Raw genomic sequence first — 26,275 nt, forward strand, 5'->3', positions numbered from 1 at the left:
TTATTGGACGTATAAAAAGCTCATAAATTTAATTCCAATATATTCAACACCAATAAACCTATTGAGAGAAAATCCCAGTTAAGTTTGTCCTCATATCTCAGCTTTGGGATGAGATAGGCTGAAAATAATCACACCTTTGTGTAAGTCAGGACCTGCCTAATCAACACCGTGAGTTTGGAAGAAATCTGAGACGGTCAAAAATTGAGTCTAAAAAACACAAAGGGGTACCCCTTAGTGTTTTTTTGGGTGAAATATGTGACCTCCTCAGCTCTTCTTCAAACCCACACCGTGTGTCAGAGAGGTCCTGACAAAGACAGTGGTGTGGTAATTGTTGCCTTACCACATCCCAAAGCTAAGATATAGGGACATGTTGTGCTGCATAAAATGTATAACTGTAAATTTCATGATGGGATTCCTACTTCCAGTGAAGCTAGGTAAACACATGAGTAGAAGGGTGCGATCAGAAAAGCCTAGTCAGTCCAATATATCCTACATTGCATCTGTATTTTGCTTTATTGGACGTATAAAAAGCTCATAAATTTAATTCCAATATATTCAACACCAATAAACCTATTGAGAGAAATTCCCAGTTAAGTTCGTCCTCATATCTCAGCTTTGGGATGAGATAGGCTGAAAATAATCACACCTTTGTGTAAGTCAGGACCTGCCTAATCAACACCGTGAGTTTGGAAGAAATCTGAGACGGTCAAAAATTGAGTCTAAAAAACACAAAGGGGTACCCCTTAGTGTTTTTTTGCGTGAAATATGTGACCTCCTCAGCTCTTCTTCAAACCCACACCGTGTGTCAGAGAGGTCCTGACGAAGACAGTGGTGTGGTAATTTTTGCCCTACCACATCCCAAAGCTGAGATAAATGGACATGTTTTGCTGCATAAAATGTATAACTGTAAATTTCATGATGGGATTCCTACTTCCAGTGAAGCTAGGTAAACACAAGAGTAGAAGGGTGCAATCAGAAAAGCCTAGTCAGTCCAATATATCCTACATTGCATCTGTATTTTGCTTTATTGGATGTATAAAAAGCTCATAAATTTAATTCCAATATATTCAACACCAATAAACCTATTGAGAGGAAATCCCAGTTAAGTTTGTCCTCATATTTCAGCTTTGGGATGAGATAGGCTGAACATAATCACACCTTTGTGTAAGTCAGGACCTGCCTAATCAACATCGTGAGTTTGGAGGAAATCTGAGACGGTCAAAAATTTAGTCTAAAAAAACACAAAGGGGTACCCCTTAGTGTTTTTGGGTGAAATATGTGACCTCCTCAGATCTTCTTCAAACCCACACCGTGTGTAAGGGAGGTCCTGACAAAGACAGTGGTGTGGTAATTGTTGCCCTACCACATCCCAAAGCTGAGATATAGGGACATGTTTTGCTGCATAAAATGTATAACTGTAAATTTCATGATGGGATTCCTACTTCCAGTGAAGCTAGGTAAACACAAGAGTAGAAGGGTGCGATCAGAAAAGCCTAGTCAGTCCAATATATCCTACATTGCATCTGTATTTTGCTTTATTGGACGTATAAAAGGCTCATAAATTTAATTCCAATATATTCAACACCAATAAACCTATTGAGAGAAATTCCCAGTTAAGTTTGTCTTCATATCTCAGCTTTGGGATGAGATAGGCTGAAAATAATCACACCTTTGTGTAAGTCAGGACCTGCCTAATCAACACCGTGAGTTTGGAAGAAATCTGAGACAGTCAAAAATTGAGTCTAAAAAAACACAAAGGGGTACCCCTTAGTGTTTTTTGGGTGAAATATGTGACCTCCTCAGATCTTCTTCAAACCCACACCGTGTGTCAGAGAGGTCCTGACAAAGACAGTGGTGTGGTAAATTTTGCCCTACCCCATCCCAAAGCTGAGATATAGGGACATGTTTTGCTGCATAAAATGTATAACTGTAAATTTCATGATGGGATTCCTACTTCCAGTGAAGCTAGGTAAACACAAGAGTAGATGGGTGCGATCAGAAAAGCCTAGTCAGTCCAATATATCCTACATTGCATCTGTATTTTGCTTTATTGGACGTATAAAAAGCTCATAAATTTAATTCCAATATATTCAACACCAATAAACCTATTGAGAGAAATTCCCAGTTAAGTTTGTCCTCATATCTCAGCTTTGGGATGAGATAGGCTGAAAATAATCACACCTTTGTGTAAGTCAGGACCTGCCTAATCAACACCGTGAGTTTGAAAGAAATCTGAGACGGTCAAAAATTGAGTCTAAAAAACACAAAGGGGTACCCCTTAGTGTGTTTTTTGGGTGAAATATGTGACCTCCTCAGCTCTTCTTCAAACCCACACTGTGTGTCAGGGAGGTCCTGACAAAGACAGTGGTGTGGTAATTGTTGCCCTACCACATCCCAAAGCTGAGATATAGGGACATATTTTGCTGCATAAAATGTATAACTGTAAATTTCATGATGGGATTCCTACTTCCAGTGAAGCTAAGTAAACACAAGAGTAGAAGGGTGCGATCAGAAAAGCCTAGTCAGTCCAATATATCCTACATTGCATCTGTATTTTGCTTTATTGGACATATAACAAGCTCATAAATTTAATTCCAATATATTCAACACCAATAAAACTATTGAGAGAAAATCCCAGTTAAGTTTGTCCTCATATCTCAGCTTTGGGATGAGATAGGCTGAAAATAATCACACCTTTGTGTAAGTCAGGACCTGCCTAATCAACATCGTGAGTTTGGAAGAAATCTGAGACGGTCAACAATTTACTCTAAAAAACACAAAGGGGTACCCCTTAGTGTTTTGTTGGGTGAAATATGTGACCTCCTCAGCTCTTCTTCAAACCCACACCGTGTGTCAGAGAGGTCCTGACGAAGACAGTGGTGTGGTAATTTTTGCCCTACCACATCCCAAAGCTGAGATATAGGGACATGTTGTGCTGCATAAAATGTATAACTGTAAATTTCATGATGGGATTCCTACTTCCAGTAAAGCTAGGTAAACACAAGAGTAGAAGGGTGCGATCAGAAAAGCCTAGTCAGTCCAATATATCCTACATTGCATCTGTATTTTGCTTTATTGGACGTATAAAAAGCTCATAAATTTAATTCCAATATATTCAACACCAATAAACCTATTGAGAGAAATTCCCAGTTAAGTTTGTCTTCATATCTCAGCTTTGGGATGAGATAGGCTGAAAATAATCACACCTTTGTGTAAGTCAGGACCTGCCTAATCAACACCGTGAGTTTGGAAGAAATCTGAGACGGTCAAAAATTGAGTCTAAAAAAACACAAAGGGGTACCCCTTAGTGTTTTTTGGGTGAAATATGTGACCTCCTCAGATCTTCTTCAAACCCACACCGTGTGTCAGAGAGGTCCTGACAAAGACAGTGGTGTGGTAATTGTTGCCCTACCACATCCCAAAGCTAAGATATAGGGACATGTTGTGCTGCATAAAATGTATAACTGTAAATTTCATGATGGGATTCCTACTTCCAGTGAAGCTAGGTAAACACATGAGTAGAAGGGTGCGATCAGAAAAGCCTAGTCAGTCCAATATATCCTACATTGCATCTGTATTTTGCTGTATTGGACGTATAAAAAGCTCATAAATTTAATTCCAATATATTCAACACCAATAAACCTATTGAGAGAAATTCCCAGTTAAGTTTGTCCTCATATCTCAGCTTTGGGATGAGATAGGCTGAAAATAATCACACCTTTGTGTAAGTCAGGACCTGCCTAATCAACACCGTGAGTTTGGAAGAAATCTGAGACGGTCAAAAATTGAGTCTAAAAAACACAAAGGGGTACCCCTTAGTGTGTTTTTTGGGTGAAATATGTGACCTCCTCAGCTCTTCTTCAAACCCACACCGTGTGTCAGAGAGGTCCTGACGAAGACAGTGGTGTGGTAAATTTTGCCCTACCACATCCCAAAGCTGAGATATAGGGACATGTTTTGCTGCATGAAATGTATAACTGTAAATTTCATGATGGGATTCCTACTTCCAGTGAAGCTAAGTAAACACAAGAGTAGGTGGGTGCGATCAGAAAAGCCTAGTCAGTCCAATATATCCTACATTGCATGTGTATTTTGCTTTATTGGACGTATAAAAAGCTCATAAATTTAATTCCAATATATTCAACACCAATAAACCTATTGAGAGAAATTCCCAGTTAAGTTTGTCCTCATATCTCAGCTTTGGGATGAGATAGGCTGAAAATAATCACACCTTTGTGTAAGTCAGGACCTGTCTAATCAACACCGTGAGTTTGGAAGAAATCTGAGAAGGTCAAAAATTGAGTCTAAAAAAACCCAAAGGGGTACCCCTTAGTGTTTTTTTGGGTGAAATATGTGACCTCCTCAGCTCTTCTTCAAACCCACACTGTGTGTCAGGGAGGTCCTGACAAAGACAGTGGTGTGGTAATTGTTGCCCTACCACATCCCAAAGCTGAGATATAGGGACATGTTTTGCTGCATAAAATGTATAACTGTAAATTTCATGATGGGATTCCTACTTCCAGTGAAGCTAAGTAAACACAAGAGTAGAAGGGTGCGATCAGAAAAGCCTAGTCAGTCCAATATATCCTACATTGCATCTGTATTTTGCTTTATTGGACATATAACAAGCTCATAAATTTAATTCCAATATATTCAACACCAATAAAACTATTGAGAGAAAATCCCAGTTAAGTTTGTCCTCATATCTCAGCTTTGGGATGAGATAGGCTGAAAATAATCACACCTTTGTGTAAGTCAGGACCTGCCTAATCAACATCGTGAGTTTGGAAGAAATCTGAGACGGTCAACAATTTACTCTAAAAAACACAAAGGGGTACCCCTTAGTGTTTTGTTGGGTGAAATATGTGACCTCCTCAGCTCTTCTTCAAACCCACACCGTGTGTCAGAGAGGTCCAGACGAAGACAGTGGTGTGGTAATTTTTGCCCTACCACATCCCAAAGCTGAGATATAGGGACATGTTGTGCTGCATAAAATGTATAACTGTAAATTTCATGATGGGATTCCTACTTCCAGTGAAGCTAGGTAAACACAAGAGTAGAAGGGTGCGATCAGAAAAGCCTAGTCAGTCCAATATATCCTACATTGCATCTGTATTTTGCTTTATTGGACGTATAAAAAGCTCATAAATTTAATTCCAATATATTCAACACCAATAAACCTATTGAGAGAAATTCCCAGTTAAGTTTGTCTTCATATCTCAGCTTTGGGATGAGATAGGCTGAAAATAATCACACCTTTGTGTAAGTCAGGACCTGCCTAATCAACACCGTGAGTTTGGAAGAAATCTGAGACGGTCAAAAATTGAGTCTAAAAAAACACAAAGGGGTACCCCTTAGTGTTTTTTGGGTGAAATATGTGACCTCCTCAGATCTTCTTCAAACCCACACCGTGTGTCAGAGAGGTCCTGACAAAGACAGTGGTGTGGTAATTGTTGCCCTACCACATCCCAAAGCTAAGATATAGGGACATGTTGTGCTGCATAAAATGTATAACTGTAAATTTCATGATGGGATTCCTACTTCCAGTGAAGCTAGGTAAACACATGAGTAGAAGGGTGCGATCAGAAAAGCCTAGTCAGTCCAATATATCCTACATTGCATCTGTATTTGGCTGTATTGGACGTATAAAAAGCTCATAAATTTAATTCCAATATATTCAACACCAATAAACCTATTGAGAGAAATTCCCAGTTAAGTTTGTCCTCATATCTCAGCTTTGGGATGAGATAGGCTGAAAATAATCACACCTTTGTGTAAGTCAGGACCTGCCTAATCAACACCGTGAGTTTGGAAGAAATCTGAGGCGGTCAAAAATTGAGTCTAAAAAACACAAAGGGGTACCCCTTAGTGTGTTTTTTGGGTGAAATATGTGACCTCCTCAGCTCTTCTTCAAACCCACACCGTGTGTCAGAGAGGTCCTGATGAAGACAGTGGTGTGGTAAATTTTGCCCTACCACATCCCAAAGCTGAGATATAGGGACATGTTTTGCTGCATGAAATGTATAACTGTAAATTTCATGATGGGATTCCTACTTCCAGTGAAGCTAAGTAAACACAAGAGTAGGTGGGTGCGATCAGAAAAGCCTAGTCAGTCCAATATATCCTACATTGCATGTGTATTTTGCTGTATTGGACGTATAAAAAGCTCATAAATTTAATTCCAATATATTCAACACCAATAAACCTATTGAGAGAAATTCCCAGTTAAGTTTGTCCTCATATCTCAGCTTTGGGATGAGATAGGCTGAAAATAATCACACCTTTGTGTAAGTCAGGACCTGTCTAATCAACACCGTGAGTTTGGAAGAAATCTGAGAAGGTCAAAAATTGAGTCTAAAAAAACCCAAAGGGGTACCCCTTAGTGTTTTTTTGGGTGAAATATGTGACCTCCTCAGCTCTTCTTCAAACCCACACTGTGTGTCAGGGAGGTCCTGACAAAGACAGTGGTGTGGTAATTGTTGCCCTACCTACTTCCAGTGAAGCTAGGTAAACACAAGAGTAGAAGGGTGCTATCAGAAAAGCCTAGTCAGTCCAATATATCCTACATTGCATCTGTATTTTGCTTTATTGGACGTATAAAAAGCTCATAAATTTAATTCCAATATATTCAACACCAATAAACCTATTGAGAGAAATTCCCAGTTAAGTTTGTCCTCATATCTCAGCTTTGGGATGAGATAGGCTGAAAATAATCACACCTTTGTGTAAGTCAGGACCTGCCTAATCAACATCGTGAGTTTGGAAGAAATCTGAGACGGTCAACAATTTACTCTAAAAAACACAAAGGGGTACCCCTTAGTGTTTTGTTGGGTGAAATATGTGACCTCCTCAGCTCTTCTTCAAACCCACACCGTGTGTCAGAGAGGTCCTGACGAAGACAGTGGTGTGGTAATTTTTACCCTACCACATCCCAAAGCTGAGATATAGGGACATGTTGTGCTGCATAAAATGTATAACTGTAAATTTCATGATGGGATTCCTACTTCCAGTGAAGCTAGGTAAACACAAGAGTAGAAGGGTGCGATCAGAAAAGCCTAGTCAGTCCAATATATCCTACATTGCATCTGTATTTTGCTTTATTGGACGTATAAAAAGCTCATAAATTTAATTCCAATATATTCAACACCAATAAACCTATTGAGAGAAATTCCCAGTTAAGTTTGTCTTCATATCTCAGCTTTGGGATGAGATAGGCTGAAAATAATCACACCTTTGTGTAAGTCAGGACCTGCCTAATCAACACCGTGAGTTTGGAAGAAATCTGAGACGGTCAAAAATTGAGTCTAAAAAAACACAAAGGGGTACCCCTTAGTGTTTTTTGGGTGAAATATGTGACCTCCTCAGATCTTCTTCAAACCCACACCGTGTGTCAGAGTGGTCCTGACAAAGACAGTGGTGTGGTAATTGTTGCCCTACCACATCCCAAAGCTAAGATATAGGGACATGTTGTGCTGCATAAAATGTATAACTGTAAATTTCATGATGGGATTCCTACTTCCAGTGAAGCTAGGTAAACACATGAGTAGAAGGGTGCGATCAGAAAAGCCTAGTCAGTCCAATATATCCTACATTGCATCTGTATTTTGCTGTATTGGACGTATAAAAAGCTCATAAATTTAATTCCAATATATTCAACACCAATAAACCTATTGAGAGAAATTCCCAGTTAAGTTTGTCCTCATATCTCAGCTTTGGGATGAGATAGGCTGAAAATAATCACACCTTTGTGTAAGTCAGGACCTGCCTAATCAACACCGTGAGTTTGGAAGAAATCTGAGGCGGTCAAAAATTGAGTCTAAAAAACACAAAGGGGTACCCCTTAGTGTGTTTTTTGGGTGAAATATGTGACCTCCTCAGCTCTTCTTCAAACCCACACCGTGTGTCAGAGAGGTCCTGATGAAGACAGTGGTGTGGTAAATTTTGCCCTACCACATCCCAAAGCTGAGATATAGGGACATGTTTTGCTGCATGAAATGTATAACTGTAAATTTCATGATGGGATTCCTACTTCCAGTGAAGCTAAGTAAACACAAGAGTAGGTGGGTGCGATCAGAAAAGCCTAGTCAGTCCAATATATCCTACATTGCATGTGTATTTTGCTTTATTGGACGTATAAAAAGCTCATAAATTTAATTCCAATATATTCAACACCAATAAACCTATTGAGAGAAATTCCCAGTTAAGTTTGTCCTCATATCTCAGCTTTGGGATGAGATAGGCTGAAAATAATCACACCTTTGTGTAAGTCAGGACCTGTCTAATCAACACCGTGAGTTTGGAAGAAATCTGAGAAGGTCAAAAATTGAGTCTAAAAAAACCCAAAGGGGTACCCCTTAGTGTTTTTTTGGGTGAAATATGTGACCTCCTCAGCTCTTCTTCAAACCCACACTGTGTGTCAGGGAGGTCCTGACAAAGACAGTGGTGTGGTAATTGTTGCCCTACCTACTTCCAGTGAAGCTAGGTAAACACAAGAGTAGAAGGGTGCTATCAGAAAAGCCTAGTCAGTCCAATATATCCTACATTGCATCTGTATTTTGCTTTATTGGACGTATAAAAAGCTCATAAATTTAATTCCAATATATTCAACACCAATAAACCTATTGAGAGAAATTCCCAGTTAAGTTTGTCCTCATATCTCAGCTTTGGGATGAGATAGGCTGAAAATAATCACACCTTTGTGTAAGTCAGGACCTGCCTAATCAACATCGTGAGTTTGGAAGAAATCTGAGACGGTCAACAATTTACTCTAAAAAACACAAAGGGGTACCCCTTAGTGTTTTGTTGGGTGAAATATGTGACCTCCTCAGCTCTTCTTCAAACCCACACCGTGTGTCAGAGAGGTCCTGACGAAGACAGTGGTGTGGTAATTTTTACCCTACCACATCCCAAAGCTGAGATATAGGGACATGTTGTGCTGCATAAAATGTATAACTGTAAATTTCATGATGGGATTCCTACTTCCAGTGAAGCTAGGTAAACACAAGAGTAGAAGGGTGCGATCAGAAAAGCCTAGTCAGTCCAATATATCCTACATTGCATCTGTATTTTGCTTTATTGGACGTATAAAAAGCTCATAAATTTAATTCCAATATATTCAACACCAATAAACCTATTGAGAGAAATTCCCAGTTAAGTTTGACTTCATATCTCAGCTTTGGGATGAGATAGGCTGAAAATAATCACACCTTTGTGTAAGTCAGGACCTGCCTAATCAACACCGTGAGTTTGGAAGAAATCTGAGACGGTCAAAAATTGAGTCTAAAAAACACAAAGGGGTACCCCTTAGTGTTTTTTTGGGTGAAATATGTGACCTCCTCAGCTCTTCTTCAAACCCACACCGTGTGTCAGAGAGGTCCTGATGAAGACAGTGGTGTGGTAATTTTTGCCCTACCACATCCCAAAGCTGAGATAAATGGACATGTTTTGCTGCATAAAATGTATAACTGTAAATTTCATGATGGGATTCCTACTTCCAGTGAAGCTAGGTAAACACAAGAGTAGAAGGGTGCGATCAGAAAAGCCTAGTCAGTCCAATATATCCTACATTGCATCTGTATTTTGCTTTATTGGACGTATAAAAAGCTCATAAATTGAATTCCAATATATTCAACACCAATAAACCTATTGAGAGAAATTCCCAGTTAAGTTTGTCTTCATATCTCAGCTTTGGGATGAGATAGGCTGAAAATAATCACACCTTTGTGTAAGTCAGGACCTGCCTAATCAACACCGTGAGTTTGGAAGAAATCTGAGACGGTCAAAAATTGAGTCTAAAAAAACACAAAGGGGTACCCCTTAGTGTTTTTTGGGTGACATATGTGACCTCCTCAGATCTTCTTCAAACCCACACCGTGTGTCAGAGAGGTCCTGACAAAGACAGTGGTGTGGTAAATTTTGCCCTACCACATCCCAAAGCTGAGATATAGGGACATGTTTTGCTGCATAAAATGTATAACTGTAAATTTCATGATGAGATTCCTACTTCCAGTGAAGCTAGGTAAACACAAGAGTAGATGGGTGCGATCAGAAAAGCCTAGTCAGTCCAATATATCCTACATTGCATCTGTATTTTGCTGTATTGGACGTATAAAAAGCTCATAAATTTAATTCCAATATATTCAACACCAATAAACCTATTGAGAGAAATTCCCAGTTAAGTTTGTCCTCATATCTCAGCTTTGGGATGAGATAGGCTGAAAATAATCACACCTTTGTGTAAGTCAGGACCTGCCTAATCAACACCGTGAGTTTGGAAGAAATCTGAGACGGTCAAAAATTGAGTCTAAAAAACACAAAGGGGTACCCCTTAGTGTGTTTTTTGGGTGAATTATGTGACCTCCTCAGCTCTTCTTCAAACCCACACCGTGTGTCAGAGAGGTCCTGACGAAGACAGTGGTGTGGTAAATTTTGCCCTACCACATCCCAAAGCTGAGATATAGGGACATGTTTTGCTGCATGAAATGTATAACTGTAAATTTCATGATGGGATTCCTACTTCCAGTGAAGCTAGGTAAACACAAGAGTATGTGGGTGCGATCAGAAAAGCCTAGTCAGTCCAATATATCCTACATTGCATGTGTATTTTGCTTTATTGGACGTATAAAAAGCTCATAAATTTAATTCCAATATATTCAACACCAATAAACCTATTGAGAGAAATTCCCAGTTAAGTTTGTCCTCATATCTCAGCTTTGGGATGAGATAGGCTGAAAATAATCACACCTTTGTGTAAGTCAGGACCTGCCTAATCAACATCGTGAGTTTGGAAGAAATCTGAGACGGTCAACAATTTACTCTAAAAAACACAAAGGGGTACCCCTTAGTGTTTTTTTGGGTGAAATATGTGACCTCCTCAGCTCTTCTTCAAACCCACACTGTGTGTCAGGGAGGTCCTGACAAAGACAGTGGTGTGGTAATTGTTGCCCTACCACATCCCAAAGCTGAGATATAGGGACATGTTTTGCTGCATAAAATGTATAACTGTAAATTTCATGATGGGATTCCTACTTCCAGTGAAGCTAGGTAAACACAAGAGTAGAAGGGTGCGATCAGAAAAGCCTAGTCAGTCCAATATATCCTACATTGCATCTGTATTTTGCTTTATTGGACGTATAAAAGGCTCATAAATTTAATTCCAATATATTCAACACCAATAAACCTATTGAGAGAAATTCCCAGTTAAGTTTGTCTTCATATCTCAGCTTTGGGATGAGATAGGCTGAAAATAATCACACCTTTGTGTAAGTCAGGACCTGCCTAATCAACACCGTGAGTTTGGAAGAAATCTGAGACAGTCAAAAATTGAGTCTAAAAAAACACAAAGGGGTACCCCTTAGTGTTTTTTGGGTGAAATATGTGACCTCCTCAGATCTTCTTCAAACCCACACCGTGTGTCAGAGAGGTCCTGACAAAGACAGTGGTGTGGTAAATTTTGCCCTACCCCATCCCAAAGCTGAGATATAGGGACATGTTTTGCTGCATAAAATGTATAACTGTAAATTTCATGATGGGATTCCTACTTCCAGTGAAGCTAGGTAAACACAAGAGTAGATGGGTGCGATCAGAAAAGCCTAGTCAGTCCAATATATCCTACATTGCATCTGTATTTTGCTTTATTGGACGTATAAAAAGCTCATAAATTTAATTCCAATATATTCAACACCAATAAACCTATTGAGAGAAATTCCCAGTTAAGTTTGTCCTCATATCTCAGCTTTGGGATGAGATAGGCTGAAAATAATCACACCTTTGTGTAAGTCAGGACCTGCCTAATCAACACCGTGAGTTTGAAAGAAATCTGAGACGGTCAAAAATTGAGTCTAAAAAACACAAAGGGGTACCCCTTAGTGTGTTTTTTGGGTGAAATATGTGACCTCCTCAGCTCTTCTTCAAACCCACACCGTGTGTCAGGGAGGTCCTGACAAAGACAGTGGTGTGGTAATTGTTGCCTTACCACATCCCAAAGCTAAGATATAGGGACATGTTGTGCTGCATAAAATGTATAACTGTAAATTTCATGATGGGATTCCTACTTCCAGTGAAGCTAGGTAAACACATGAGTAGAAGGGTGCGATCAGAAAAGCCTAGTCAGTCCAATATATCCTACATTGCATCTGTATTTTGCTTTATTGGACATATAAAAAGCTCATAAATTTAATTCCAATATATTCAACACCGATAAAACTATTGAGAGAATATCCCAGTTAAGTTTGTCCTCATATCTCAGCTTTGGGATGAGATAGGCTGAAAATAATCACACCTTTGTGTAAATCAGGACCTGTCTAATCAACACCGTGAGTTTGGAAGAAATCTGAGAAGGTCAAAAATTGAGTCTAAAAAAACCCAAAGGGGTACCCCTTAGTGTTTTTTTGGGTGAAATATGTGACCTCCTCAGCTCTTCTTCAAACCCACACTGTGTGTCAGGGAGGTCCTGACAAAGACAGTGGTGTGGTAATTGTTGCCCTACCACATCCCAAAGCTGAGATATAGGGACATATTTTGCTGCATAAAATGTATAACTGTAAATTTCATGATGGGATTCCTACTTCCAGTGAAGCTAAGTAAACACAAGAGTAGAAGGGTGCGATCAGAAAAGCCTAGTCAGTCCAATATATCCTACATTGCATCTGTATTTTGCTTTATTGGACATATAACAAGCTCATAAATTTAATTCCAATATATTCAACACCAATAAAACTATTGAGAGAAAATCCCAGTTAAGTTTGTCCTCATATCTCAGCTTTGGGATGAGATAGGCTGAAAATAATCACACCTTTGTGTAAGTCAGGACCTGCCTAATCAACATCGTGAGTTTGGAAGAAATCTGAGACGGTCAACAATTTACTCTAAAAAACACAAAGGGGTACCCCTTAGTGTTTTGTTGGGTGAAATATGTGACCTCCTCAGCTCTTCTTCAAACCCACACCGTGTGTCAGAGAGGTCCTGACGAAGACAGTGGTGTGGTAATTTTTGCCCTACCACATCCCAAAGCTGAGATATAGGGACATGTTGTGCTGCATAAAATGTATAACTGTAAATTTCATGATGGGATTCCTACTTCCAGTGAAGCTAGGTAAACACAAGAGTAGAAGGGTGCGATCAGAAAAGCCTAGTCAGTCCAATATATCCTACATTGCATCTGTATTTTGCTGTATTGGACGTATAAAAAGCTCATAAATTTAATTCCAATATATTCAACACCAATAAACCTATTGAGAGAAATTCCCAGTTAAGTTTGTCCTCATATCTCAGCTTTGGGATGAGATAGGCTGAAAATAATCACACCTTTGTGTAAGTCAGGACCTGCCTAATCAACACCGTGAGTTTGGAAGAAATCTGAGACGGTCAAAAATTGAGTCTAAAAAACACAAAGGGGTACCCCTTAGTGTGTTTTTTGGGTGAAATATGTGACCTCCTCAGCTCTTCTTCAAACCCACACCGTGTGTCAGAGAGGTCCTGACGAAGACAGTGGTGTGGTAAATTTTGCCCTACCACATCCCAAAGCTGAGATATAGGGACATGTTTTGCTGCATGAAATGTATAACTGTAAATTTCATGATGGGATTCCTACTTCCAGTGAAGCTAAGTAAACACAAGAGTAGGTGGGTGCGATCAGAAAAGCCTAGTCAGTCCAATATATCCTACATTGCATGTGTATTTTGCTTTATTGGACGTATAAAAAGCTCATAAATTTAATTCCAATATATTCAACACCAATAAACCTATTGAGAGAAATTCCCAGTTAAGTTTGTCCTCATATCTCAGCTTTGGGATGAGATAGGCTGAAAATAATCACACCTTTGTGTAAGTCAGGACCTGTCTAATCAACACCGTGAGTTTGGAAGAAATCTGAGAAGGTCAAAAATTGAGTCTAAAAAAACCTAAAGGGGTACCCCTTAGTGTTTTTTTGGGTGAAATATGTGACCTCCTCAGCTCTTCTTCAAACCCACACTGTGTGTCAGGGAGGTCCTGACAAAGACAGTGGTGTGGTAATTGTTGCCCTACCACATCCCAAAGCTGAGATATAGGGACATGTTTTGCTGCATAAAATGTATAACTGTAAATTTCATGATGGGATTCCTACTTCCAGTGAAGCTAAGTAAACACAAGAGTAGAAGGGTGCGATCAGAAAAGCCTAGTCAGTCCAATATATCCTACATTGCATCTGTATTTTGCTTTATTGGACATATAACAAGCTCATAAATTTAATTCCAATATATTCAACACCAATAAAACTATTGAGAGAAAATCCCAGTTAAGTTTGTCCTCATATCTCAGCTTTGGGATGAGATAGGCTGAAAATAATCACACCTTTGTGTAAGTCAGGACCTGCCTAATCAACATCGTGAGTTTGGAAGAAATCTGAGACGGTCAACAATTTACTCTAAAAAACACAAAGGGGTACCCCTTAGTGTTTTGTTGGGTGAAATATGTGACCTCCTCAGCTCTTCTTCAAACCCACACCGTGTGTCAGAGAGGTCCAGACGAAGACAGTGGTGTGGTAATTTTTGCCCTACCACATCCCAAAGCTGAGATATAGGGACATGTTGTGCTGCATAAAATGTATAACTGTAAATTTCATGATGGGATTCCTACTTCCAGTGAAGCTAGGTAAACACAAGAGTAGAAGGGTGCGATCAGAAAAGCCTAGTCAGTCCAATATATCCTACATTGCATCTGTATTTTGCTTTATTGGACGTATAAAAAGCTCATAAATTTAATTCCAATATATTCAACACCAATAAACCTATTGAGAGAAATTCCCAGTTAAGTTTGTCTTCATATCTCAGCTTTGGGATGAGATAGGCTGAAAATAATCACACCTTTGTGTAAGTCAGGACCTGCCTAATCAACACCGTGAGTTTGGAAGAAATCTGAGACGGTCAAAAATTGAGTCTAAAAAAACACAAAGGGGTACCCCTTAGTGTTTTTTGGGTGAAATATGTGACCTCCTCAGATCTTCTTCAAACCCACACCGTGTGTCAGAGAGGTCCTGACAAAGACAGTGGTGTGGTAATTGTTGCCCTACCACATCCCAAAGCTAAGATATAGGGACATGTTGTGCTGCATAAAATGTATAACTGTAAATTTCATGATGGGATTCCTACTTCCAGTGAAGCTAGGTAAACACATGAGTAGAAGGGTGCGATCAGAAAAGCCTAGTCAGTCCAATATATCCTACATTGCATCTGTATTTTGCTGTATTGGACGTATAAAAAGCTCATAAATTTAATTCCAATATATTCAACACCAATAAACCTATTGAGAGAAATTCCCAGTTAAGTTTGTCCTCATATCTCAGCTTTGGGATGAGATAGGCTGAAAATAATCACACCTTTGTGTAAGTCAGGACCTGCCTAATCAACACCGTGAGTTTGGAAGAAATCTGAGACGGTCAAAAATTGAGTCTAAAAAACACAAAGGGGTACCCCTTAGTGTGTTTTTTGGGTGAAATATGTGACCTCCTCAGCTCTTCTTCAAACCCACACCGTGTGTCAGAGAGGTCCTGACGAAGACAGTGGTGTGGTAAATTTTGCCCTACCACATCCCAAAGCTGAGATATAGGGACATGTTTTGCTGCATGAAATGTATAACTGTAAATTTCATGATGGGATTCCTACTTCCAGTGAAGCTAGGTAAACACAAGAGTAGAAGGGTGCGATCAGAAAAGCCTAGTCAGTCCAATATATCCTACATTGCATCTGTATTTTGCTTTATTGGACGTATAAAAAGCTCATAAATTTAATTCCAATATATTCAACACCAATAAACCTATTGAGAGAAATTCCCAGTTAAGTTTGTCCTCATATCTCAGCTTTGGGATGAGATAGGCTGAAAATAATCACACCTTTGTGTAAGTCAGGACCTGTCTAATCAACACCGTGAGTTTGGAAGAAATCTGAGAAGGTCAAAAATTGAGTCTAAAAAAACCCAAAGGGGTACCCCTTAGTGTTTTTTTGGGTGAAATATGTGACCTCCTCAGCTCTTCTTCAAACCCACACTGTGTGTCAGGGAGGTCCTGACAAAGACAGTGGTGTGGTAATTGTTGCCCTACCACATCCCAAAGCTGAGATATAGGGACATGTTTTGCTGCATAAAATGTATAACTGTAAATTTCATGATGGGATTCCTACTTCCAGTGAAGCTAAGTAAACACAAGAGTAGAAGGGTGCGATCAGAAAAGCCTAGTCAGTCCAATATATCCTACATTGCATCTGTATTTTGCTTTATTGGACATATAACAAGCTCATAAATTTAATTCCAATATATTCAACACCAATAAAACTATTGAGAGAAAATCCCAGTTAAGTTTGTCCTCATATCTCAGCTTTGGGATGAGATAGGCTGAAAATAATCACACCTTTGTGTAAGTCAGGACCTGCCTAATCAACATCGTGAGTTTGGAAGAAATCTGAGACGGTCAACAATTTACTCTAAAAAACACAAAGGGGTACCCCTTAGTGTTTTGTTGGGTGAAATATGTGACCTCCTCAGCTCTTCTTCAAACCCACACCGTGTGTCAGAGAGGTCCAGACGAAGACAGTGGTGTGGTAATTTTTGCCCTACCACATCCCAAAGCTGAGATATAGGGACATGTTGTGCTGCATAAAATGTATAACTGTAAATTTCATGATGGGATTCCTACTTCCAGTGAAGCTAGGTAAACACAAGAGTAGAAGGGTGCGATCAGAAAAGCCTAGTCAGTCCAATATATCCTACATTGCATCTGTATTTTGCTTTATTGGACGTATAAAAAGCTCATAAATTTAATTCCAATATATTCAACACCAATAAACCTATTGAGAGAAATTCCCAGTTAAGTTTGTCTTCATATCTCAGCTTTGGGATGAGATAGGCTGAAAATAATCACACCTTTGTGTAAGTCAGGACCTGCCTAATCAACACCGTGAGTTTGGAAGAAATCTGAGACGGTCAAAAATTGAGTCTAAAAAAACACAAAGGGGTACCCCTTAGTGTTTTTTGGGTGAAATATGTGACCTCCTCAGATCTTCTTCAAACCCACACCGTGTGTCAGAGAGGTCCTGACAAAGACAGTGGTGTGGTAATTGTTGCCCTACCACATCCCAAAGCTAAGATATAGGGACATGTTGTGCTGCATAAAATGTATAACTGTAAATTTCATGATGGGATTCCTACTTCCAGTGAAGCTAGGTAAACACATGAGTAGAAGGGTGCGATCAGAAAAGCCTAGTCAGTCCAATATATCCTACATTGCATCTGTATTTGGCTGTATTGGACGTATAAAAAGCTCATAAATTTAATTCCAATATATTCAACACCAATAAACCTATTGAGAGAAATTCCCAGTTAAGTTTGTCCTCATATCTCAGCTTTGGGATGAGATAGGCTGAAAATAATCACACCTTTGTGTAAGTCAGGACCTGCCTAATCAACACCGTGAGTTTGGAAGAAATCTGAGGCGGTCAAAAATTGAGTCTAAAAAACACAAAGGGGTACCCCTTAGTGTGTTTTTTGGGTGAAATATGTGACCTCCTCAGCTCTTCTTCAAACCCACACCGTGTGTCAGAGAGGTCCTGATGAAGACAGTGGTGTGGTAAATTTTGCCCTACCACATCCCAAAGCTGAGATATAGGGACATGTTTTGCTGCATGAAATGTATAACTGTAAATTTCATGATGGGATTCCTACTTCCAGTGAAGCTAAGTAAACACAAGAGTAGGTGGGTGCGATCAGAAAAGCCTAGTCAGTCCAATATATCCTACATTGCATGTGTATTTTGCTTTATTGGACGTATAAAAAGCTCATAAATTTAATTCCAATATATTCAACACCAATAAACCTATTGAGAGAAATTCCCAGTTAAGTTTGTCCTCATATCTCAGCTTTGGGATGAGATAGGCTGAAAATAATCACACCTTTGTGTAAGTCAGGACCTGTCTAATCAACACCGTGAGTTTGGAAGAAATCTGAGAAGGTCAAAAATTGAGTCTAAAAAAACCCAAAGGGGTACCCCTTAGTGTTTTTTTGGGTGAAATATGTGACCTCCTCAGCTCTTCTTCAAACCCACACTGTGTGTCAGGGAGGTCCTGACAAAGACAGTGGTGTGGTAATTGTTGCCCTACCTACTTCCAGTGAAGCTAGGTAAACACAAGAGTAGAAGGGTGCTATCAGAAAAGCCTAGTCAGTCCAATATATCCTACATTGCATCTGTATTTTGCTTTATTGGACGTATAAAAAGCTCATAAATTTAATTCCAATATATTCAACACCAATAAACCTATTGAGAGAAATTCCCAGTTAAGTTTGTCCTCATATCTCAGCTTTGGGATGAGATAGGCTGAAAATAATCACACCTTTGTGTAAGTCAGGACCTGCCTAATCAACATCGTGAGTTTGGAAGAAATCTGAGACGGTCAACAATTTACTCTAAAAAACACAAAGGGGTACCCCTTAGTGTTTTGTTGGGTGAAATATGTGACCTCCTCAGCTCTTCTTCAAACCCACACCGTGTGTCAGAGAGGTCCTGACGAAGACAGTGGTGTGGTAATTTTTACCCTACCACATCCCAAAGCTGAGATATAGGGACATGTTGTGCTGCATAAAATGTATAACTGTAAATTTCATGATGGGATTCCTACTTCCAGTGAAGCTAGGTAAACACAAGAGTAGAAGGGTGCGATCAGAAAAGCCTAGTCAGTCCAATATATCCTACATTGCATCTGTATTTTGCTTTATTGGACGTATAAAAAGCTCATAAATTTAATTCCAATATATTCAACACCAATAAACCTATTGAGAGAAATTCCCAGTTAAGTTTGTCTTCATATCTCAGCTTTGGGATGAGATAGGCTGAAAATAATCACACCTTTGTGTAAGTCAGGACCTGCCTAATCAACACCGTGAGTTTGGAAGAAATCTGAGACGGTCAAAAATTGAGTCTAAAAAAACACAAAGGGGTACCCCTTAGTGTTTTTTGGGTGAAATATGTGACCTCCTCAGATCTTCTTCAAACCCACACCGTGTGTCAGAGTGGTCCTGACAAAGACAGTGGTGTGGTAATTGTTGCCCTACCACATCCCAAAGCTAAGATATAGGGACATGTTGTGCTGCATAAAATGTATAACTGTAAATTTCATGATGGGATTCCTACTTCCAGTGAAGCTAGGTAAACACATGAGTAGAAGGGTGCGATCAGAAAAGCCTAGTCAGTCCAATATATCCTACATTGCATCTGTATTTTGCTGTATTGGACGTATAAAAAGCTCATAAATTTAATTCCAATATATTCAACACCAATAAACCTATTGAGAGAAATTCCCAGTTAAGTTTGTCCTCATATCTCAGCTTTGGGATGAGATAGGCTGAAAATAATCACACCTTTGTGTAAGTCAGGACCTGCCTAATCAACACCGTGAGTTTGGAAGAAATCTGAGGCGGTCAAAAATTGAGTCTAAAAAACACAAAGGGGTACCCCTTAGTGTGTTTTTTGGGTGAAATATGTGACCTCCTCAGCTCTTCTTCAAACCCACACCGTGTGTCAGAGAGGTCCTGATGAAGACAGTGGTGTGGTAAATTTTGCCCTACCACATCCCAAAGCTGAGATATAGGGACATGTTTTGCTGCATGAAATGTATAACTGTAAATTTCATGATGGGATTCCTACTTCCAGTGAAGCTAAGTAAACACAAGAGTAGGTGGGTGCGATCAGAAAAGCCTAGTCAGTCCAATATATCCTACATTGCATGTGTATTTTGCTTTATTGGACGTATAAAAAGCTCATAAATTTAATTCCAATATATTCAACACCAATAAACCTATTGAGAGAAATTCCCAGTTAAGTTTGTCCTCATATCTCAGCTTTGGGATGAGATAGGCTGAAAATAATCACACCTTTGTGTAAGTCAGGACCTGTCTAATCAACACCGTGAGTTTGGAAGAAATCTGAGAAGGTCAAAAATTGAGTCTAAAAAAACCCAAAGGGGTACCCCTTAGTGTTTTTTTGGGTGAAATATGTGACCTCCTCAGCTCTTCTTCAAACCCACACTGTGTGTCAGGGAGGTCCTGACAAAGACAGTGGTGTGGTAATTGTTGCCCTACCTACTTCCAGTGAAGCTAGGTAAACACAAGAGTAGAAGGGTGCTATCAGAAAAGCCTAGTCAGTCCAATATATCCTACATTGCATCTGTATTTTGCTTTATTGGACGTATAAAAAGCTCATAAATTTAATTCCAATATATTCAACACCAATAAACCTATTGAGAGAAATTCCCAGTTAAGTTTGTCCTCATATCTCAGCTTTGGGATGAGATAGGCTGAAAATAATCACACCTTTGTGTAAGTCAGGACCTGCCTAATCAACATCGTGAGTTTGGAAGAAATCTGAGACGGTCAACAATTTACTCTAAAAAACACAAAGGGGTACCCCTTAGTGTTTTGTTGGGTGAAATATGTGACCTCCTCAGCTCTTCTTCAAACCCACACCGTGTGTCAGAGAGGTCCTGACGAAGACAGTGGTGTGGTAATTTTTACCCTACCACATCCCAAAGCTGAGATATAGGGACATGTTGTGCTGCATAAAATGTATAACTGTAAATTTCATGATGGGATTCCTACTTCCAGTGAAGCTAGGTAAACACAAGAGTAGAAGGGTGCGATCAGAAAAGCCTAGTCAGTCCAATATATCCTACATTGCATCTGTATTTTGCTTTATTGGACGTATAAAAAGCTCATAAATTTAATTCCAATATATTCAACACCAATAAACCTATTGAGAGAAATTCCCAGTTAAGTTTGACTTCATATCTCAGCTTTGGGATGAGATAGGCTGAAAATAATCACACCTTTGTGTAAGTCAGGACCTGCCTAATCAACACCGTGAGTTTGGAAGAAATCTGAGACGGTCAAAAATTGAGTCTAAAAAACACAAAGGGGTACCCCTTAGTGTTTTTTTGGGTGAAATATGTGACCTCCTCAGCTCTTCTTCAAACCCACACCGTGTGTCAGAGAGGTCCTGATGAAGACAGTGGTGTGGTAATTTTTGCCCTACCACATCCCAAAGCTGAGATAAATGGACATGTTTTGCTGCATAAAATGTATAACTGTAAATTTCATGATGGGATTCCTACTTCCAGTGAAGCTAGGTAAACACAAGAGTAGAAGGGTGCGATCAGAAAAGCCTAGTCAGTCCAATATATCCTACATTGCATCTGTATTTTGCTTTATTGGACGTATAAAAAGCTCATAAATTTAATTCCAATATATTCAACACCAATAAACCTATTGAGAGAAATTCCCAGTTAAGTTTGTCCTCATATCTCAGCTTTGGGATGAGATAGGCTGAAAATAATCACACCTTTGTGTAAGTCAGGACCTGCCTAATCAACATCGTGAGTTTGGAAGAAATCTGAGACGGTCAACAATTTACTCTAAAAAACACAAAGGGGTACCCCTTAGTGTTTTGTTGGGTGAAATATGTGACCTCCTCAGCTCTTCTTCAAACCCACACCGTGTGTCAGAGAGGTCCTGACGAAGACAGTGGTGTGGTAATTTTTACCCTACCACATCCCAAAGCTGAGATATAGGGACATGTTGTGCTGCATAAAATGTATAACTGTAAATTTCATGATGGGATTCCTACTTCCAGTGAAGCTAGGTAAACACAAGAGTAGAAGGGTGCGATCAGAAAAGCCTAGTCAGTCCAATATATCCTACATTGCATCTGTATTTTGCTTTATTGGACGTATAAAAAGCTCATAAATTTAATTCCAATATATTCAACACCAATAAACCTATTGAGAGAAATTCCCAGTTAAGTTTGTCTTCATATCTCAGCTTTGGGATGAGATAGGCTGAAAATAATCACACCTTTGTGTAAGTCAGGACCTGCCTAATCAACACCGTGAGTTTGGAAGAAATCTGAGACGGTCAAAAATTGAGTCTAAAAAAACACAAAGGGGTACCCCTTAGTGTTTTTTGGGTGAAATATGTGACCTCCTCAGATCTTCTTCAAACCCACACCGTGTGTCAGAGTGGTCCTGACAAAGACAGTGGTGTGGTAATTGTTGCCCTACCACATCCCAAAGCTAAGATATAGGGACATGTTGTGCTGCATAAAATGTATAACTGTAAATTTCATGATGGGATTCCTACTTCCAGTGAAGCTAGGTAAACACATGAGTAGAAGGGTGCGATCAGAAAAGCCTAGTCAGTCCAATATATCCTACATTGCATCTGTATTTTGCTGTATTGGACGTATAAAAAGCTCATAAATTTAATTCCAATATATTCAACACCAATAAACCTATTGAGAGAAATTCCCAGTTAAGTTTGTCCTCATATCTCAGCTTTGGGATGAGATAGGCTGAAAATAATCACACCTTTGTGTAAGTCAGGACCTGCCTAATCAACACCGTGAGTTTGGAAGAAATCTGAGGCGGTCAAAAATTGAGTCTAAAAAACACAAAGGGGTACCCCTTAGTGTGTTTTTTGGGTGAAATATGTGACCTCCTCAGCTCTTCTTCAAACCCACACCGTGTGTCAGAGAGGTCCTGATGAAGACAGTGGTGTGGTAAATTTTGCCCTACCACATCCCAAAGCTGAGATATAGGGACATGTTTTGCTGCATGAAATGTATAACTGTAAATTTCATGATGGGATTCCTACTTCCAGTGAAGCTAAGTAAACACAAGAGTAGGTGGGTGCGATCAGAAAAGCCTAGTCAGTCCAATATATCCTACATTGCATGTGTATTTTGCTTTATTGGACGTATAAAAAGCTCATAAATTTAATTCCAATATATTCAACACCAATAAACCTATTGAGAGAAATTCCCAGTTAAGTTTGTCCTCATATCTCAGCTTTGGGATGAGATAGGCTGAAAATAATCACACCTTTGTGTAAGTCAGGACCTGTCTAATCAACACCGTGAGTTTGGAAGAAATCTGAGAAGGTCAAAAATTGAGTCTAAAAAAACCCAAAGGGGTACCCCTTAGTGTTTTTTTGGGTGAAATATGTGACCTCCTCAGCTCTTCTTCAAACCCACACTGTGTGTCAGGGAGGTCCTGACAAAGACAGTGGTGTGGTAATTGTTGCCCTACCTACTTCCAGTGAAGCTAGGTAAACACAAGAGTAGAAGGGTGCTATCAGAAAAGCCTAGTCAGTCCAATATATCCTACATTGCATCTGTATTTTGCTTTATTGGACGTATAAAAAGCTCATAAATTTAATTCCAATATATTCAACACCAATAAACCTATTGAGAGAAATTCCCAGTTAAGTTTGTCCTCATATCTCAGCTTTGGGATGAGATAGGCTGAAAATAATCACACCTTTGTGTAAGTCAGGACCTGCCTAATCAACATCGTGAGTTTGGAAGAAATCTGAGACGGTCAACAATTTACTCTAAAAAACACAAAGGGGTACCCCTTAGTGTTTTGTTGGGTGAAATATGTGACCTCCTCAGCTCTTCTTCAAACCCACACCGTGTGTCAGAGAGGTCCTGACGAAGACAGTGGTGTGGTAATTTTTACCCTACCACATCCCAAAGCTGAGATATAGGGACATGTTGTGCTGCATAAAATGTATAACTGTAAATTTCATGATGGGATTCCTACTTCCAGTGAAGCTAGGTAAACACAAGAGTAGAAGGGTGCGATCAGAAAAGCCTAGTCAGTCCAATATATCCTACATTGCATCTGTATTTTGCTTTATTGGACGTATAAAAAGCTCATAAATTTAATTCCAATATATTCAACACCAATAAACCTATTGAGAGAAATTCCCAGTTAAGTTTGTCTTCATATCTCAGCTTTGGGATGAGATAGGCTGAAAATAATCACACCTTTGTGTAAGTCAGGACCTGCCTAATCAACACCGTGAGTTTGGAAGAAATCTGAGACGGTCAAAAATTGAGTCTAAAAAAACACAAAGGGGTACCCCTTAGTGTTTTTTGGGTGACATATGTGACCTCCTCAGATCTTCTTCAAACCCACACCGTGTGTCAGAGAGGTCCTGACAAAGACAGTGGTGTGGTAAATGTTGCCCTACCACATCCCAAAGCTGAGATATAGGGACATGTTGTGCTGCATAAAATGTATAACTATAAATTTCATGATGGGATTCCTACTTCCAGTGAAGCTAGGTAAACACATGAGTAGAAGGGTGCGATCAGAAAAGCCTAGTCAGTCCAATATATCCTACATTGCATCTGTATTTTGCTTTATTGGACGTATAAAAAGCTCATAAATTGAATTCAAATATATTCAATACCAATAAACCTATTGAGAGAAAATCCCAGTTAAGTTTGTCCTCATATCTCAGCTTTGGGATGAGATAGGCTGAAAATAATCACACCTTTGTGTAAGTCAGGACCTGCCTAATCAACATCGTGAGTTTGGAAGAAATCTGAGAAGGTCAAAAATTGAGTCTAAAAAAACCCAAAGGGGTACCCCTTAGTGTTTTTTTGGGTGAAATATGTGACCTCCTCAGCTCTTCTTCAAACCCACACCGTGTGTCAGGGAGGTCCTGACAACGACAGTGGTGTGGTAATTGTTGCCCTACCACATCCCAAAGCTGAGATATAGGGACATGTTTTGCTGCATAAAATGTATAACTGTAAATTTCATGATGGGATTCCTACTTCCAGTGAAGCTAAGTAAACACAAGAGTAGAAGGGTGCGATCAGAAAAGCCTAGTCAGTCCAATATATCCTACATTGCATCTGTATTTTGCTTTATTGGACATATAACAAGCTCATAAATTTAATTCCAATATATTCAACACCAATAAAACTATTGAGAGAAAATCCCAGTTAAGTTTGTCCTCATATCTCAGCTTTGGGATGAGATAGGCTGAAAATAATCACACCTTTGTGTAAGTCAGGACCTGCCTAATCAACATCGTGAGTTTGGAAGAAATCTGAGACGGTCAACAATTTACTCTAAAAAACACAAAGGGGTACCCCTTAGTGTTTTGTTGGGTGAAATATGTGACCTCCTCAGCTCTTCTTCAAACCCACACCGTGTGTCAGAGAGGTCCTGACGAAGACAGTGGTGTGGTAATTTTTACCCTACCACATCCCAAAGCTGAGATATAGGGACATGTTGTGCTGCATAAAATGTATAACTGTAAATTTCATGATGGGATTCCTACTTCCAGTGAAGCTAGGTAAACACAAGAGTAGAAGGGTGCGATCAGAAAAGCCTAGTCAGTCCAATATATCCTACATTGCATCTGTATTTTGCTTTATTGGACGTATAAAAAGCTCATAAATTTAATTCCAATATATTCAACACCAATAAACCTATTGAGAGAAATTCCCAGTTAAGTTTGACTTCATATCTCAGCTTTGGGATGAGATAGGCTGAAAATAATCACACCTTTGTGTAAGTCAGGACCTGCCTAATCAACACCGTGAGTTTGGAAGAAATCTGAGACGGTCAAAAATTGAGTCTAAAAAACACAAAGGGGTACCCCTTAGTGTTTTTTTGGGTGAAATATGTGACCTCCTCAGCTCTTCTTCAAACCCACACCGTGTGTCAGAGAGGTCCTGATGAAGACAGTGGTGTGGTAATTTTTGCCCTACCACATCCCAAAGCTGAGATAAATGGACATGTTTTGCTGCATAAAATGTATAACTGTAAATTTCATGATGGGATTCCTACTTCCAGTGAAGCTAGGTAAACACAAGAGTAGAAGGGTGCGATCAGAAAAGCCTAGTCAGTCCAATATATCCTACATTGCATCTGTATTTTGCTTTATTGGACGTATAAAAAGCTCATAAATTGAATTCCAATATATTCAACACCAATAAACCTATTGAGAGAAATTCCCAGTTAAGTTTGTCTTCATATCTCAGCTTTGGGATGAGATAGGCTGAAAATAATCACACCTTTGTGTAAGTCAGGACCTGCCTAATCAACACCGTGAGTTTGGAAGAAATCTGAGACGGTCAAAAATTGAGTCTAAAAAAACACAAAGGGGTACCCCTTAGTGTTTTTTGGGTGACATATGTGACCTCCTCAGATCTTCTTCAAACCCACACCGTGTGTCAGAGAGGTCCTGACAAAGACAGTGGTGTGGTAAATTTTGCCCTACCACATCCCAAAGCTGAGATATAGGGACATGTTTTGCTGCATAAAATGTATAACTGTAAATTTCATGATGAGATTCCTACTTCCAGTGAAGCTAGGTAAACACAAGAGTAGATGGGTGCGATCAGAAAAGCCTAGTCAGTCCAATATATCCTACATTGCATCTGTATTTTGCTGTATTG

The sequence above is a fragment of the Hoplias malabaricus genome, unplaced genomic scaffold, assembly GCF_029633855.1.
Source record: "Hoplias malabaricus isolate fHopMal1 unplaced genomic scaffold, fHopMal1.hap1 scaffold_39, whole genome shotgun sequence".
Taxonomy (NCBI): Eukaryota; Metazoa; Chordata; class Actinopteri; order Characiformes; family Erythrinidae; genus Hoplias; species Hoplias malabaricus.